At 47.2% G+C, this 17,870-nt stretch overlaps 2 long non-coding RNA genes across 2 annotated transcripts in view; one reads left to right on the top strand and one right to left on the bottom strand.

Annotated features, from left to right (window-relative positions):
* The window catches only part of LOC137465576 (uncharacterized), a 234,580-nt gene that overhangs the window by 190,812 nt on the left and 25,898 nt on the right, over positions 1-17,870 (bottom strand). The gene's annotated exons all lie outside the window — the stretch shown is intronic.
* On the top strand, positions 1,699-4,537 carry LOC137465595 (uncharacterized). The gene is made up of 2 exons (XR_010994715.1): positions 1,699-2,170; positions 3,617-4,537. It is a non-coding gene; the product is annotated as an uncharacterized lncRNA (long non-coding RNA).

Here is a 17,870-nt window from a genome sequence, read left to right on the forward strand (position 1 = left end):
CAGAGTGTGGCCAGGGATCCCATCCAAGATTAAAGGGGGACCCTGTAGCCTTGGCCAGCTTACTACCCTGACACCCAACAAAACCCAATTTTTTAATTGGAAAAAGGAAAAACAATTGACCTGCAAAAAGAGATCCTATACCAAATTTGACCCAAATTGTGATTCCCAAATATACAGCAGCAAAGGCCCTCGGTGAGCTTTCTCACCTTGAGTGCTGGCTTAGTAAGCAGGCCAACGCCACGTCAGCCACACTGTCAGATCTTTTGGCAGACGAAGAGACCACCAGACATGCCACCTTACAAAAGAGAGCAGCCATCGACTTCCTGTTGCTCGCCCACGGCCATAGTTGTGAAGACTTTGAAGGACTGTGTTGTTTTAACCTTTCCTCGAGAAGCACCTCCATACAAGCCAACATCAAGAGATTCCAGTCATAAATACAAGACCTTAAGACTGAAAACCAGGCTATGGATACAATAAATAAGATACTTACACAATGGGGTGTTCCTAGCAGGGTGGCCTCCATCCTAAGAGGACTGCTCTGGATTCTACTTATAATTTTTATTGTTTCCATTGCTTTAACTCTCTTTAAAAAGACCCTTGTGAAAACCTTAGGGGACGTTTATTTAATTAACAGACAAGGGGGAGATGTGGGATGTGCCCATGGGGAGGACAGTGTGGGAATGCCATGGGAAACTACAGTTGTTTAGCATAAGGCATTTCCCCAGAATCCTCTGCCCCCCAATGCAAATGAGCACATGCCCATCACCTGTCAGTTTGTGGTTGTCATCTCCCCAAGTTCTGGAAAGTTCTCTGTTCTCGTTGTTTCTCGTTGTTTCTAATGGTTGCCTCTGTAAGCCACTCCTTCCCTTTTCCCTCATTGGCCCAGTTTATGCTACCCCATCCCTGTTCCTCCCTTACACCCTCTTCCCATTGGATTATTTGTACCCTAGCTACTCCTTCCCTCCCCAGTTATATACTCTGGCCCCTCCTTCCCCGGGGCTCTTGGAGTCTGCTTCCCCTGAGTGTGGTTGTCTCCCTGCTCCTATTTCTGCCTCCCTACTCCTTCGATCAATCCTCAATAAACCCGCTCGGATTCCAGCAGCTCAAGAGTCCTTCCGTCTTCCTGGTGGGGATTTTAATTACGCTATCCAGGCACCCGTTGACCAGCCAACTGAGGGCTACCCCGTGGGACTCGGTCGGGGTGAGCCTTCGAGATGGTTTAAAGCAAAATGATCTGCCCAATGAGCCTCCCAATTATGACTCGTCTAAAAAATGGATTTATCACCTCTAACATCAAGATGAAAAGAAGGGTAATTGTAGTGGGTGATTCCCTTCTGAGGGGGATGGAGGGCCCTGTATGTCGACCAGACTCATCCCACAGGGAAGTCTGCTGCCTCACTGGGGCCCAGGTATGAAATATCACTGAGAGACTTCCTAGGCTGATTCAGTCCTCTGATTATTACCCACTGCTGATATTCCAGGCTGGCAGTGATGAGATTGAAAAGAGGAGTGTCAAGGCGATTAAAAGAGAGTTGAGGGCACTGGGTCAAGTGGTTGATAGGTCAGGTGCACATGTAGTGTTCTGCTCAGTCCCTTTGGGGGCAGAAAAAAATAATGAAAGAAATAGGAGAACACACATCATTAACAAGTGGCTTAAAGGTTGGTGTCATCGGCAAAATTTCGGATTCTTCAATCATGGGGCAACCTTTACAGCACCTGCTCTACTGGAATCAGATGGGATGCATCTCTCTGTTAAGGGCAGGAGGTTTTTAGCTCATGAACTAGCAGACCTTGTTGAGAGGGCTTTAAACTAGGTCTGAAGGGGGAAGGGGATGCATCTGGGCTGTCTGGAAGCAGGCCCAAGGATGCTAAGACTGTGTTAGGGGAGAAATCAGCAGCCCAGCTGAGGTGCATGTATACCAATGCACGTAGCATGGGCAACAAACAGGAAGAGCTGGAGGCCATGGTGCAACAGCAGAACTATGATATAGTCGCCATCACAGAAACGTGGTGGGATGACTCACATAGTTGGAGCACTGCACTCGATGGCTACAAGCTCTTCAGAAGAGACAGAAAAGGGAGAAGAGGTGGAGGGGTGGCCCTTTATATTACGGAAGGTTGGGATGTCATACGTATTGAAACTAATGACGATGAAGTTGAGTCCCTATGGGTAAGAATTAAGGAGAAGGCCAAGGCTGACATCCTACTGAGAGTCTGTTATTGTCCACCCAACCAGGATGAAGAGGTGGACAACCTATTCTATAAGCAACTGAACAATATTTCAGGATCATCAGCCCTTGTTCTTGTAGGCGACTTCAACCTACCAGACATCTGCTGGGAACTTAATACAGTAGAAAAACAGCAGTCTAGAAAGTTTTTAGAGTGTGTGGAGGATAACTTTTTGTCACAACTGGTGGGAAAGCCCACCAGGGGAGGGGCTATGTTAGACCTGTTGTTCACAAATAGAGATGGACTGGTGGGTGATGTGGAGGTTGGAGGCCGCTTGGGGCACAGTGATCATGAAATTATAGAATTCTTGATAATTGGTGAAATAAGGAGGAATATCAATAAGATCTCTACGTTGGACTTCCAGAGGGCAGACTTTGGCCTATTTAAGAGACTTATTCAGAGAGTTCCTTGGGAAACAGCCCTTGAAAATAAAGGAGTCCAGGAGAGATGGGTGTGCTTCTAAACAGAGATCTTGAGGGCACAAGAACAGACTGTCCCTGTGTGCCGAAAGATGAGTCGACAAGGCAAACGTCCAGTCTGGATGAGCAACGAGGTTTTGAAGGAACTTAGAAATAGAAAAAGATCTATCATCTTTTTAAAGAGGGACTGATTTCTCAGGAAGTATTTAAGGGAGCTGCCAGGGCATGTAGAAAAAAAAAAATTAGGGAGGCCAAAGCTCAGTTTGAACTTAACTTGGCAACTTCTGTTAAAAATAATAAAAAAAGTTTTTACAAATATATTAATAGTAAAAGGAAGGGTATAACTGACCTCTGTTCCTTATTGGATGAGGCAGGCAGCTAGTAACTAAAGATGAGGAAAAGGTGGAAATGCTTAATGCCTTTTTTGCCTCAGTCTTTAGTGGTAAGACAGCTTGTCCTCAAGACAACTGTCCTCAGGGATCGGTAGGTGATGCCAGGGAGCAGAATGGTCCCCCTGTTATCCAGGAGGAGGCAGTCAGAGAACTGCTGGGACACCTGGATATTTATAAATCAATGGGACCAGATGGGATCCACCCTAGGGTGATGAGGGAGCTGGCAGACAAGCTTGTGAAGCTGCTCTCCATCATTTATCAAAAGTCATGACTCACTGGTGAAGTCCCAGATGATTGGAAACTGGCCAATGTGACAGCCATTTACAAAAAAGGTAGGAAATAGGATCCTGGTAATTACAGGCCAGTTAGCCTGACCTCAGTACCAGGTAAGATAATGGAACAGTTCATACTGAGTGCTATCACACAGCACTTACAGGATGGCCAGGGTATCAGACCCAGTAAGCATGGGTTTACGAAGGGTAGGACATGTCTCACCAACCTGGTCTCCTTCTATGACCAGGTGACCCATCTGGTGGATGCAGGAAAGGCTGTGGATGTTGTCTATTTAGACTTCAGCAAGGCCTTTGATACTGTCTCCTACAGCATACTCCTGGAGAAGCTGGCAGCCCACAGCTTGGACAGGAGCACTCTTTGCTCGGTTAGGAACTAGCTGGATGGCCGGGCCCCGAGAGTCTTGGTGAATGGTGCTGCATCCAGCTGGCGGCCAGTCACCAGTGGTGTCCCTCAGGGCTCTGTACTGGGACCAGTTCTATTTAATATTTTTATAGACGGCATGGATGAGGGCATCGAGTCCTTCATTAGTAAATTTGCAGACGACACTAAGGTGGGAGCTTGTGTTGATCTATTGGAAGGAAGAAGGGCCCTGCAGAGAAACTTAGATCAGTTGGATGGATGGGCAGAGTCCAAAAAGATAAAGTTTAATAAGTCTAAGTGCTGAGTTCTACATTTTGGCCACAAAAATCCCCTACAACATTACAAGCTGGGGACAGTGTGGCTGGACAGTGTTCAGGTGGAAAGGGACCTGGGGGTGCTGGTCGACAGCCGGTTGAATATGAGCCAGCACTGTGCCTTGGTGGCCAAGAAGGCCAATGGCATTCTGGCCTGCATTAGGAATTGTGTGACCAGCAGGAGCAGGGAGGTCATTCTTCCCCTTTACTCGGCACTGGTGAGACCGCAGCTTGAGTACTGTGTCCAGTTCTGGGCCCCTGAGTTTAGGAAGGACATTGAGATGCTTGAGCACATCCGGAGGAGGGCAACAAGGTTGGTGAGGGGCTTGGAACACAAGCCCTATGAGGAATGTTTGAAGGAGCTGGGGTTGTTTAGCCTGGAGAAGAGGACACTTAGAAGTGACCTTATTGCTCTCTACAACTTCCTGAAGGGAGGTTGTAGACAGGTGGGGGTCGGTCTCTTCCACTGGGCAGCAACTGACAGAACAAGAGGACACAGTCTCAAGCTACGTCAGGGAAGGTACGGGTTGGATATTATGAAGAAATTTTTCACCAAAAGAATAATAAAGTAGTGGAATTGTCTTCCCAGGGAGGTGGTAGAATCACCATCTCTGGATGTGTTTAAAAAACGACTGGACATGGCACTTGGTGCTATAATCTAATTGAGGTGTTAGGGTGTAGGTTGGACTTGATAACCTTAGAGGTCTCTTCCAACCTCATTATTCTGTGATTCTGTGATTCTGTGATTCTGTAATTCTGTGATTCTGTAATGGGATGATTGGTTCTCTCAATTAAGGGATGAATATTGTGTGCATGTTAAGAGAAGCTTTATTGATGTATAGTTATGTTACTGTGGTTTGTTGTTTAGATGTCCTCTGCTGTCCCCATAGTCCCCTTTCCCCCCCTCTGTATTGTTGCAACTGGACAGTCTGGGTTGTCTAGGACATGTAGAAAGAAGGCCTGTCCATGTGCCCCTTGCATGGGGCAGTTTAGAATGGGAAAAGCTTGTTGCTAGGGGAGTGTGGCATGATAACACCTGACCTCAAATCAAGTTGCAAGAAAGTAGCCTCCATCAATGAATGGCAAAGAAGAGTTGACTGACAGACTTCAGGAGGGGCCAGGGTTGACTCATGCAACCCCCAGGGGTATAAAAGGCAGAGTAGCCATTTTGTAGACGAGCTCATGGCTGCCGAGTCACCAATTCTCAGCACGCTGTCCTTTTTCCTTATTCAGTACTTTGTTGTATTTTTTAAAGATTTTTAATAAACCTTTGAAATTTTTAAAAGTGAGCATCGTTTCTCAAACTGATATGCGCTGGGCACCAGCATTGATTATTCAGGACAGGTCATCTGAATCAGGATTGTTTAACTCATGTAATATATGTTATGGAGTGTTGCATCCCAGGTTTGGGTTCACATTATGGGTTTTTTCTTTGTTAGTTTTCCAGTTCTCTGTACCCTCGTGCATCGCCCGAGTTTTTCCCTACTCCTGTGGTTTCCGTGCCCGTCTCCCCGTTCTCGCGGTCCCACTCACCCCAAAGTCTCGTGTCCGCCCCTGCCGTGTTCCCATTGGTCACTGTAGTACACGTCATCACCACGATGTCTGTACCCATTGGGCGGGAGGGCTCCCCGTCCGCCCTGTCCCTTCCCTATTTGATCCCACTCCTCGGCATGCTCGAGGCCATTTGCGTCCGTGCGAAGCTGGGAGCGGCTGCAGCCTTTCCATCACAGCTCTCACAGCCAATAAAGCATCCAGCCACCATGCGGACGGATTTGGACGAATTCCCTGCCTCTTTGTTTCTTCCCTCGCGCCCACGGCAAAGCGCAGCCAACAGCCCACCCCAGAGCGTGACAGCAAAAGCACCTGGAGACTGTGGCGAGCCCCGGCCCCGACGAAAAGCTGAGACGCCCAAGCCGGGAATTCGGGAGCTGACCGGGGCAGACAAAAGTAAAGAGCAGCCGCGATGGAGTAATTTGTGCTTATGTAAAATATACATGAAATAAGTTGTGCTTGTACAAAAGATTCTTAAATTTTTAAAAGACCACAAGCCGCAGCCAGGGAAAGGTATCAAAACCACAGATGGCAGCAGAAAGAAAGACCTAATTTACAAACAAAAAACATGGCTCCATGTGGAGATGGGCCTTTCCTGGGACAATTCAGGAGACACCCAAGCGATGAATACTCGGGGAATATCTACGCTCAAGATAGAGTCGTCAGGGGCGTGCATCCCAATACCAGGTTCCTCAAGGATCAGCATTCATCGCTTCCCAGAAACAGCTTTGTCCGCCCAGCACAGAGAAAAGAGACCACATGAATATGTGAAGCAACAAAAAGAATAGGAGAAACCCTGCCCCAGGCGAAAAAACTGTATAAAACTAACCGGACAGAGACAACATGCATGAACAGAGGGGATCCGAAGCAGTACAGTTCGGATCAGTGTTCACGCAGTGTGGATCCCGGGCTCGGCACTGCCTCTTTGATTGTTGTTATCGGAGACTGAATCTCGGTCGTGAAATAAAAAGCCTATTTTTGGATTAGGGATTCGGCCTTATGATTTTATTACTTATAACACCCAGCTTCATAAAAGACTTCAGATAAGCAAGAGTGAGACAGCTAGGTCATCCAATGCCGCCCTGCCAATCCTGAAGCCCCCTGGCTTCGCCTGCCTGGCAGATGCGCTGCCAGCTGCGGGGGACACTCCCCTGTTTTTTATGGCAGATTTGGGGAGTGGCTAAGACAGAGCGCTTCGCTGTCTGCCTTGTATGGAGGAGAGGCGGCGTCTGAAGAGGTAATCAGACAGTCGACTCAAGGCGGGGGAAAAAGTCTCAGGATTAATGCAAGCTCCAGGGAGCTCTCAATTCCATGTCCCGGCTGCCGAAAGTGGCCTCGAGGCTTTCGCAATCACCTTAAGTATCGGGTGGTAACAAGGGGGAAAGGATGGAAAAGCTCAGGGTGCAACCATTGTGAGAAAATGGGGGGTGAAGGGGCAAACCATTACAAAACTGTTACAAAGATATAAAAACACAATACAACAACTCCTCCTTTTTGTTTTAAAAAGAATGGAGGAAAAACTTAACAAATTAAACTAAAGGTTCAGTTTTTAAAATTGACCCGACCCAGCCAAAGAGTCCCATCTTTTAGAGTCCAGTCAGCCAGTCTGAATCTGCAGTCCTGCTGAGATGGAATATGCTGAGCAGGAGCAGCGGCTGCAGGATGGGGCTCAGCTTGATGTTCATGCTGCCTGGGTCCAAATCAGAGAAATCTGAAAGGAATCTTGTAAACAAAAGACATTAGAAGAGAGGGAGGAGTTAGGAATTTAAAGGGTGCGACGTGTCTTCCTTCTCCAGCAAGCACTGGCCACCTGTGCCGTGGTCCCGGACCTAGATACTTTGGGAACGTAAGGTTTCACCCACTTGGAGAGGACCCACTTCAGCCCTGAGGGGGTGGACACGAAGGCATATCCCCTCCCCCAGGTTATAATTTCGTAGGGTCCCTCCCTCTCCCATGTTTCTGGGTTCTTTACCAAGACAGGTGGACGAGACTTTAGGCTGGTTTGACTACTTTCCAGAAAATGCCTGGTAATAGTTGGATTCAAGTTCTCATATGTGCAGTTAAAGAAACTGATGGTAAAACAGTGCTTTGGACAACCATACTTGAGGGGATTCCACCTTCACTGCCTGTTGCTGTTGATGCAGAACCTTTTTTAGGCTCTGGTGGGTCCTCTCCACCATAGCTTGGCCTGTTGGGGATTAGGGGATGCCAGTTTTGTGCTTTATTCCCCATTGTTGCAGGAAGCACCGGAAGTCCTTGGACTTGTACGCTGGGCCGTTGTCTGTTTTGATGACTTTGGGGATGCCGAGCATGGAGAAGGCCTGCACCAGGTGTTTTTTGGGATCAGAAACCTTCTTTCCTGTGTGGGCTGAAGCATAGACTGCACTAGAGAAAGTATCTACTGAGACATGGACATATTTAAATCATCCAAATGGCTGGATGTGAGTCACATCCATTTGTCACACCTCACAGCTTTTCAAACCCCTAGGGTTTGTCCCTGAGCTCAGGGAAGGGAGAGAATTTTGTTGGCAGCTGGGACATGTGGCTACAATGGCCCTGGCCTGTTCTCCTGCGATGTGAAACTGGCGAACCAGGCCGGGTGCATTTTGATGGAAGAGCTGGTGACTGATTTTGGCCTGACTGAACACATCTGGAAGTGGGGCCATCTTTACAGGTGCTGCGAGGGCATCAGCTCTTCGATTACCTTCGGGGATGAACCCTGGCAGGTCGGTGTGTGACCTGACATGCATCGCATAAAACGGTTGCTCTCGGTGGTAGACTAATTTTACCAGTTTTGAGAGCAACTCATACAATGCAATGTTGGAGACTTCCTGCAAGATTGCATTCTCTGCTCTGGACACTACACCTGCTACATAGGCCGAATCTGTGACCAAATTAAATGGTTGAGAGAACCTCTCAAAAGCTCTGACAACAGCGCCCAACTCAGCTACCTGAGGTGATCCTTCCACCTCAGCAACATCTGCCTCCCACTGCTTAGTCTGAGGATGTTTCCAAGTCATGACTGACTTGTGAGATGCTCCTGACGCATCTGTAAACACTGTCAGTACCTTTAGAGGTGTTTTGCTCTGAATGGGTTTTAGTGACAATGTAAGTTGGACATCCAAATTGAAAATTTTGTGGGCCGGTCGATGAATTGAAATTTGACCAGTGTAGCTGTCCAATGCAAATTGCAGTGCTTCATTTTCCTGAAGCAGATGTTCTAACATCGCTTTGGATAGATGGCCCGATTCTAATTTTAATGGAATGTGGATGCAGTCAAAGTCCCACCCTGCTAACTCCCTGATCCGGACCCTTGCTTTCCGGATCAGTTCTGCCACCAGCTCTTGTGGCTGTGTCATCCTTTTGGACCTGTTGTGACTGAGGAAGACCCACTCTATGATTAAGAGTGGGTCCCTCTGGTCCTGGTCCTTCTTCCCTACTTGGGTGACCTCCCATTGGAAGAACACCCCGTGGAGGTGTGGTAGCTTACCAAGAATTATGAATTTGAAGGGCAGGCCCGGTTGGTAACAGTGGGCCTGCCTGGCAGACATCATGTCCTGCACTTTCTCCAGTGCGGCCCTCGCTTCCTGGCTAAGGGTCCTAGGAGAACTAGGTCCCTATCCCCCTTTCAATAAATTGAAAAGGGGGGCTAGGTCTTTGGTGGAAATACCCAGCCAAGGCCTCACCCAGTTCAAAAAGCCACACATTTGCTGGACATCAGCCAAAGTCCTGATGTTATTCTTGATGGTTAATTTTTGCGGAGCAATGGTCCGCTTCCCGATCTCCAAGCCCAGGTACTTCCAAGGTGGGATCCTCTGAACCTTGTCTTCACGGAGCTCGAACCCTGCAACAACTAAAGAATTGATTGTCAGGTCAAGCGCGTGGGTAAGCATGTCTTCACTTGGGGCACACACTAAGATGTCATCCATATAATGAAGGATGATGGCATCCTTCATGGCTGCACGGACTGGGGACAGTAAGGAAGAGACATACCACTGGCAAATACAAGGGCTGTTTTTCATTCCCTGAGGAAGAACCTTCCAGTAGTATCTCTTCCTTGGGGCTTCTCGGTTAATGGTGGTAACTGAGAAGGTGAAGCGTGGGGCATCGTCAAGGTGAAGGGGAATTTGAAAGAAGCAGTTCTTAATGTCAATCATGGCCAAATTCCAATTTTGGGGGAGCATCGCTGGGGATGGCATCCCTGGCTGGAGACAGCCCATGTCTTCTATTACATTGTTGATTTGACAGAGGTCATGGAGGAACCGCCATTTGTCTTTGCCTGTTTTTTTAATTACAAAGATGGGGGAATTCCAGGGAGATGTGGTTTCCTGGATATTCCCCTTTTTTAGCTGCTCGTCCACAAGCTCCTTGAGGGCCTTTCATTTTTGTTTATTGAGCGGCCACTGTTCTACCCAGACTGGAGAATCTGTTTTCCAATTGAGTTGCTGGGTAGCATGCTTTTCAGTGACCGCTGCCCAAAAAACCTGGGGCGTCTCTGGGATGTTAATTCTGACCCCCCACTGGGCCATCAGGTCTCTCCCCCACAAGGGTTCTGTATAATCTAAAACAAATGGGTGTATAGAAGCTAATTGCCCATTTGGCCCCTCAATTTGGACAACACTCCTTGACTGTTTTGCTAATTGAATGCCCCCAACACCTTGTATATGTCCAGCCATGTCCTGCAACTCCCAATGTGACGGCCATTCCCAGGAGGGAATGAGAGTCATATCTGCCCCCGTGTCTAGGAGTCCAACAAAGGTTTTGCTCTTCCCCCCACCCCCACCCCCCCCCCCGGTGTAACCTGCATGAGATCTTTGGTTTTTCGGCCCCCAGTATCTGAGTCCAGGTGATGGTATGATATGTGTTTTTCCTCTGTCCCTGGCTCCACAAAGGCTCAGGCACTGGGATGGCCTGGGCGATGACTTGGCCTTTGGGCAAGTACACTGGTGGGTGATTACAATGCAGCCAAAGGACGAGTTTCCTCGGGTCTGATATAACGAGACCCGGGAGAATGTGAATATCTAAAGGTGTGTGTTTGGTGTCCCCAAGGATGACATACTTACTACGGTTGTCTCCTCAGGTACCAGGTTCCTTGGGGTTCACCGACACGAAATGCCACTTGGTATTACGAAGATGGAGGGGCTCTGTCAGAGCCAACCTGAAAGGCACATTTTGAGAATCAGTGGTTAAAATGGGTCTTGGTTGGTGTGGGTGAGTCAAGTCCAGTGAAGAAGCAATGTTAATGTTCGGTTCCCCCCCCCCCAATCAGATGTTCTCGGCCCCGCCCCATTTCTATCATTGCGCAGGGAGGGACTGCGCTTAGTTTTTAGTTTTTTGATTGCCCTCCTTCAGAGGCAACCTTTTGTTTTTGTTGGGCCTTCCAGAAGTTAATAAACTGTTGCCTCAATGGGCAGTTGTGCATCCAATGCCCTGGATCCCTGCAAAGATGACACCGCGGGTCTGCTGGGGGAGGTCTCTTAAATGTCCGTGGAGTGCGCGGCAGCTGGATGCTGGATCCCAGATCAGGGAAGCCGACGGCTGCCACCCCCCTCAGTTCCCTCTGTTTGTGGTGTTGATCTGTGGATGTGGTTGTGACCTTCCTTGCACACACTTCTAACATGGACTGCAGGGTCGGTGGTGGGTCGAGGGGCAGGCTCAGGATTGCAGCTTTACACTTTTCGTTGGCATTTTGCCGAGTGATCTCTATAAGACCTGCCGCACTCCCGGGTTCTGTACTTGAAGGTCCACCGCCCTGCGAAGTCGTTCAATGAACTTAAGAAAAGACTCAGAGGGAGACTGAGTTATAAACAGATAATTATCAATGGGGACACCCGGTCGCATCCCAAAAAACGCCTCTTCTGCCGCCTTCACGCTCTCCTGGAAAGCCTCCTTAGGTATTTTTGAGGCTTGTTTTTCCCCCTCCTCACATTCCCCCTGCCCGCAAAGGTGATTAATGGTCAACAACTCGTCCTCATCTATCAATATATCCTCCTCCCATAGTGTTGTTAAAGCAGACCGTGGTTCCTTTTCCCGTGCTGCTTCCCATACTAAAAACTCTGTTGAGGATAGCAAGCACACGAAAAGTGTATGAAGATCCGCAGGAGTTAAAACATTTCCCGATAGAGTGGCCTTCAACAGTCCCTTGAAATATTCGCTGTCCCTACCAAAACTTTTTTGAGCATTGCAGAGATCTTTGTTGATCTGGTAGTCAAGTGGGGACCATTGTGGCTTGGGTGCCTCCCCCCTCTTCCCAGGGATATAGGTGATCGGAGCAGCCGTGAGAGCGGGGATAGAACCAGTGTTCTGGTTCCCAGGCCCCCCCCCCCCATGCCCCAGAAGCCCGAGCGTGGGAACTGGGGTAGGGTTCATGGGAACCATGGGAAAAAAGGATGACATCAGAGGGGGTGTGGCTAGGACACGGGGAGGAGAGACATGACTGACACATCCCAGAGTGGGCAGAACTGGGGGGTGTGGTTTTGGGGGAGATGGTGGGAAGGTGGGATGCTGGAAAGAGGGCAGGAATCAGGAGACAGGAAGGGGTTGGTTGATGGGCAGAAAGGGTTTAGGGGACGAGCGGGCAAAGGATCATGGGAAGAAGAACGCCACGTGGCGTCTGCCATCTTCTGCCTCAGGGGCAACTTCTTCTGAGATACTAAAACGAACAGTGGACTTTTGGGACGGGGCTGTACAAAGCAGAGAAGTAGGGGGACAGGAAAGGTCCCGAGCAGTCTGACCAGGACTGCTTGGGCGGGGGTCTTGGCCATTCTGTGGGGAACCAGGGGGACGAAGGCACCCCTGCAGCTCTTGCAGGGCTGTTCCCTTTAGAATTCCCGGTTTGGGGCAGACGGGGGAGGTATGAGGGTTTGGACCAGGGGAACTAGCGTCAAGTTTGCTCCTGTGTGGCTGTTCCTGCATTTCAGAAGAGGGTCTGAAAGTATTTTTAATTTTCATGGCTAGGAAAGGGAACCTAGAAAGGGAGGAATCTTCTAGCCACAACAACTCCCTATCTACTAGATTCCAAAACTCCAAATTATGAATTTGGTTGGCCGAAACATTAGGAAAATGCAGGATCAACCACTGAACAAACTTTTTAACTTCTCTTTTATGAAACGGAATCCCATTCCTAAAAAGGGCACCCACAACTTGGTAATAGAAACAGAAAGCCGGGCACTTATGCGAAACAGAAAGCCGAGCACCCATCATGGCTGATGTTAAATCTGTTTCTTAAAAACACACTACTCAGGGAAAGAACAAAAGGAAAAGAGAAACTCCTGCTGCTGGCCGCCTGCTAAAATGTGCTGTGCAGCAAAATAACAGCTCCTGTAGTAGCGAAAATCCTCCAGAGAGGGAAAAAAGTTGACTCTCTTCCCAGAAACAGGCAGGGAAAGAGAGTACCAGAGAAAATCAGGCAAAGAAAGCTTCCCAACCCACTGGGAGGGAGAACAAAGGAGGGAGAGAAGATTCTCACCTCTCTGAGACTGCCAGCAGGAAGGGAAAAGTCCTGAGTAGTATCCTACTCATGGAACTGAGCACGCAGGGCTCCGTGGCTACCAGTTCCTTCCCTAGGAGCATTATCCACCAAAAAGGGGTTTCTACTCCTGGGGTAGTTTACCGGCCATGAGTCAGAGTCCAAATGCCAATGCAGAATAAATCCAACAGGACGTCCTGCCATCTCCTCCGTGGGGTCTGGCGATGTTCTCAGCCCCCACGTGGGCGCCAAACTGCCACCGTGCTGACCCTGAAGCCCCCTGGCTTCGCCTGTCCAGCAGATGCACAGTCAGCTGCGGCGGACACCCCTCTGTTTCTCATGGCAGATTCGGGGAGTGGCTAAGACAGAGCGCTTTGCTGTCTGCCTTGTATGGAGGAGAGGCGGCGTCCGAAGAGGTAATCAGAGAGTCGACTCAAGGCAGGGGAAAAAGTCTCAGGATTAATGCAAGCTCTGGGGAGCTCTCAATTCCATGTCCCGGCTGCCGAAAGTAGCCTCGAGGCTTTCGCCATCACGGAAAAGCTCAGGATGGAACCATTGTGAGAAAATGGGGGGTGAAGAGGCAAACCATTACAGAACTGTTACAAAGATATAAAAACACAATACAACAATCCAACAATCAACTTGAGCAAGTTTTGCAGGACACTATTTTTAGGTCAATTATGATGTTTTGCTGACGCAACCAAACTTGGGGAAATTAGTGAACTGTGCCTAATTGTGAGAACTGGTTAGCAAAAACAGCTGTATAAATCTGTCTTCCAAGGTTCCTTTTTTCACCAAGTTTTAAGTATAGAAATAGCTGCATTTTTGTGATAGATGAGTAATGGGATGATTGACTCTCACAATTAACAGACAAATATAATGTATATAGGTTGAGAAAAGTTTTATAGATTTATAGCTGTATTTTACCCCCTGTTTTGTTATCAAGAGATAGCCAGGGTCGGGACTTTTGGGAGGGAAGCTTGCCACTATGGTGACAGCTGACCTCCAATCAGGATTTGAGGAAGTTAACTCCATCACTGGACAGTGAAGAAGGAGTCGATGGACAGAATTTTGGGAGGCGCTAAAGGGTTAAAAGATGAAACCTCCATTGTGTGTGAGAGCACATGGTGGGGAAAATCCTTTGCTCCCAGCGCCGTAACATTTTCTCTATTCATTTTTCTTTTGTATTTTTGATAAAGTTTAATAAACATTTCAAAATTTATGAAAAGTGAGTAGCCATTTCTCACATTTTCTTATGTTTTGCTGATCTGGCTGTTGCTCTGTCCCTTTGGCATGGCTGAGAGTTGGCACAAAGACCAACAGGCTTTGAGTGGTTTTGCTGGAAAACATACCAGTTTAAAAAATTTTGTATAACTTTAGTCAAGGGGTTTTGTTTGCCTTTGCCCCAGAGAAAAAGAATCTTAAGTTTCGTTCCAGGGCATTATTCCACCAGGTGGAGTCTGATGAACTCAACATATCAACAGATTGCGAATAGCCCAAAAGATAAAGGGCCATCAGCAGAACATCAGTGGCCATCTACAAGCATCTACCCTCAGATGCTGCCTCTGGCAGAGTTGGAGACATCTGGTCTGGAAAGGACTGTTGGGAAAATGAAAGAATGAAGATCTAATTAACATTGGAGGGGAAGAGATTCCAATCCAATGGAAAACTGAATACTGGGGTTGCTCAACTCTGGACCAATGAACTTTGAAACAGTGCATCTCTATAAGTTTTTACTGTATAAAGTTTGGAAGAAAATCCTGTAAAATTCATGTGTTATGGAATGATTCTCTCTGCACACCTGAGCTATGTGTGGATGAGATGATTTCTGTGGTACATCCTGGCCAGAAAATAAAGTAATGCCTTGACTCTCTAACATTAAAAATGTTGTTGGAGAGTTTTTGTTTTTCCCACAGTTTCGGTGACAGTTTTAAGTTTCTCTGAAGGCCTGATCAGACACATAACTGATAAATGAACTAGGGAGTATAAATACAATGTTTGCATCTTTTTTTCTGAGGATACAGCTCTTAACTTCTCAGAGCTATTGCAACAAGAAGCCAGTGCATTGCATGCAGAGCAATGAACGGCTCATTCTGGGGTAACACCAAGTGTTGATTGCAAAAGTTACAGAGAGGTTTCTGATGGCCAGGCTGATGTTAATTTTTGTGTTTCCCTTCAGAAAGCACGCACTAAACAGAAGTGCCATGATATTCCTTAGCACAGAGGAGGATAGGTAAATGACTGCTCTGGGCCTGACCAAAACTTACACCATGAGAGTCTCCCAAAGTGGCTTTATATTCCAGAAGTATGTCCCAGTCTTAGTCCCAAAACTCATTTATCTGACCTTCATGTCATTATAGGAAGGAAGGACTTCTCTGTTTATATCCACTATTGGGCTTTGATGCATAGGAGAGCAGGGCATCCAGTGTAGTTAGCCAGTGAGCAAAGAAAACGTTATGGCTGTAACTTTAGGTAAAAATTTACTGCTTTAAACACAGAGAATATTGCCTCTTCATGGCATAGTATAATAATGAATCATCTTTGTGAAACAGTAAACTATATTTTACTGATGAGGGAAACTATTTAACTGATTTGCCTGAAAACCATGTTAAGCACCTGTGGCAGCAGGGGAGAACCGGGATTCCCAGCTTCCAGTCCTCTGAGCTGTTATTGGGGCACACAAGACAGAGTACTTTGGACCTGATTAGCAAAAGAGATTTGATAATCAGGATGCCTTGGCAAGAACAAACAGAGCTTTGAGGATTGAATCAAGGAAAGAAGATTGAATCAAGACTGGCTGACAGGAAAAGAAGATTAAATCAACTTCTGCAAGCAAGAGATGTTGCAAAATGTATGTTTGTTTATGTGATGATTAACCCAATCACTGTAGTAAAAAATTACTAGCCTTCCTTGAATGGTATATAAGTATGTGTAGTCCACAATAAATTGGGATTCTGATCAACAGTCAAGTCTCCCCATCTCTCTCTATTGCCGATAATTGGTAGCCCACGTGAGGAGCTAGGAAAAGCCTATCTGGCTGCAATCGGCGAGCCCCCCGGAACTGGAAGTGCTGGTGGGAGAACCAGGAGCAGGCCTGAAACAATCCCCCCACGGAGAAAGGAGGTGAGCCCGGGGAACATAGGACAAAGAATGTCTAAAGGAGAGAGAGGCGTTTTTTAACTAATGCTTGCTTTGCTTGCGAAACATGGCAAATATTTGCCAAACCTGGACTCTATTTTTACAACTGCTGTTTGGGATGATGTGAGGGTTATGCTCTATGATTTAGCTACTATGGGACATGAGCCAGCAATGTGTATGCTCCCATCCTGAAGAATAATTTTTGAGACATTGAAAAAGCAAAAGCAGTCTCAGACTGTATCCTCTGTGGATAATACCGGCCCCCTACCCTGCTCTGTCTCTCCTCACTCTAACTCTCCCTGCCCACCTGAAACTGGCACCTCTGATACTGAAGAGCCACTGCAGCCCATCAACCCTGCCCAGACAAAGGAGGGGAAGGCATCCTTTCTCATGGTCGTTAGCAGTTTATATTGCTGACCTCAGCTCTAGCAATGAGGATGAGGAGCCCTTTGATCCAGGGCCAATAGATTCAGATTATGAGACTGATCTATTCCCTCCTGACCCTCATGATAACTGGATGCAATTAAAGAAAAAGGCTATTAAGGAGGGGGACCCCCAAACGTGCTTTGGGTGCTGGAAATCTGGGCTTTTGAAAAAGGACCGTTTCAAAAAGTGGGAGGCCAGATCCACAACTCTCAGTATTTGCCCTTGGTGCTGTAAGGGAAGGCATTATGCTAATCAATGTCGGTCCAAGTATGATTTTGAAGGGCGTCTAATATTGGGAAACTGGAACCAAAGTGCACAGCAGTACCATGCAAAGACACAAATGCCCCAGCTGATGCCTCAGAGCGGACCACCACAAGCTTCAGCCCAGTTGCCACCCCAAGCAGCCTTCACCGGACCACAAGCAGCCTTCACCAGACCATGACTGATTTACAACCCACCACATCAGGGAGTGACGGACTAGACCTAGCAACTTTCATCACAGTAACATTACTTGATTCATCTGTTCATTTGCTTCCCACAGGAGTTTTCAGACCACCAAGACAGCATATGCATGCATTGCTTTTAGGTCAGTCATTTTCCTCTTTGATGGGGCTGTTTGTTCTCCCTGTGGTTATAGACTCTGACAATGAGATTATGATAAGGGCCTGGACACCTCAACCACCTTGCACCCTTCCCCAAGGGACTCGAATAGCTCAATTGATTTTGCTTCCCCAAACCATGAGCATATCCTTCACAGATGTAATGTGACAAAAGGGATTTAGGTCTACTGAGACACCTCATATATGCTGGGTGCAACCTATATCAGAACAACACCCCACATGCCGATGTACCCTGACATTAAAAATACAAGAGATAACACTTGTCGGTCTTTTAGACACAGGGGCTGACATTACAGTTATCTCTCAAGCTAAATGGCCCTCACAATGGTCCCTTGCTGAAGGTCCCCAGGCGCTTTCAGGCACTGGAGGGAGCAGCATTAGCTATCAAAGCTGACACTTGATACAGATGAAAGGCCCTGGGGGACACCTTACCTTAGTCAAACCGTTTGCATTACCAGTTGCTTGCCTTTTACTCCAGTTTTGAAAAAGCCATTTTATTGTGAATCTTTCGGTACAGCTATTTATTATTATATAACTAAATTTTTATTTAAATTTATTAAGCCAAACTTGAATCTATCATACAAGTGTTATAGATACATATTATAATATTGGCTTTTCACAAATATTAAAAAGGATTTTATATGTGTAGTGTGAAAGTA

The sequence above is a fragment of the Anomalospiza imberbis genome (assembly GCF_031753505.1).
Source record: "Anomalospiza imberbis isolate Cuckoo-Finch-1a 21T00152 chromosome W unlocalized genomic scaffold, ASM3175350v1 scaffold_31, whole genome shotgun sequence".
Taxonomy (NCBI): Eukaryota; Metazoa; Chordata; class Aves; order Passeriformes; family Viduidae; genus Anomalospiza; species Anomalospiza imberbis.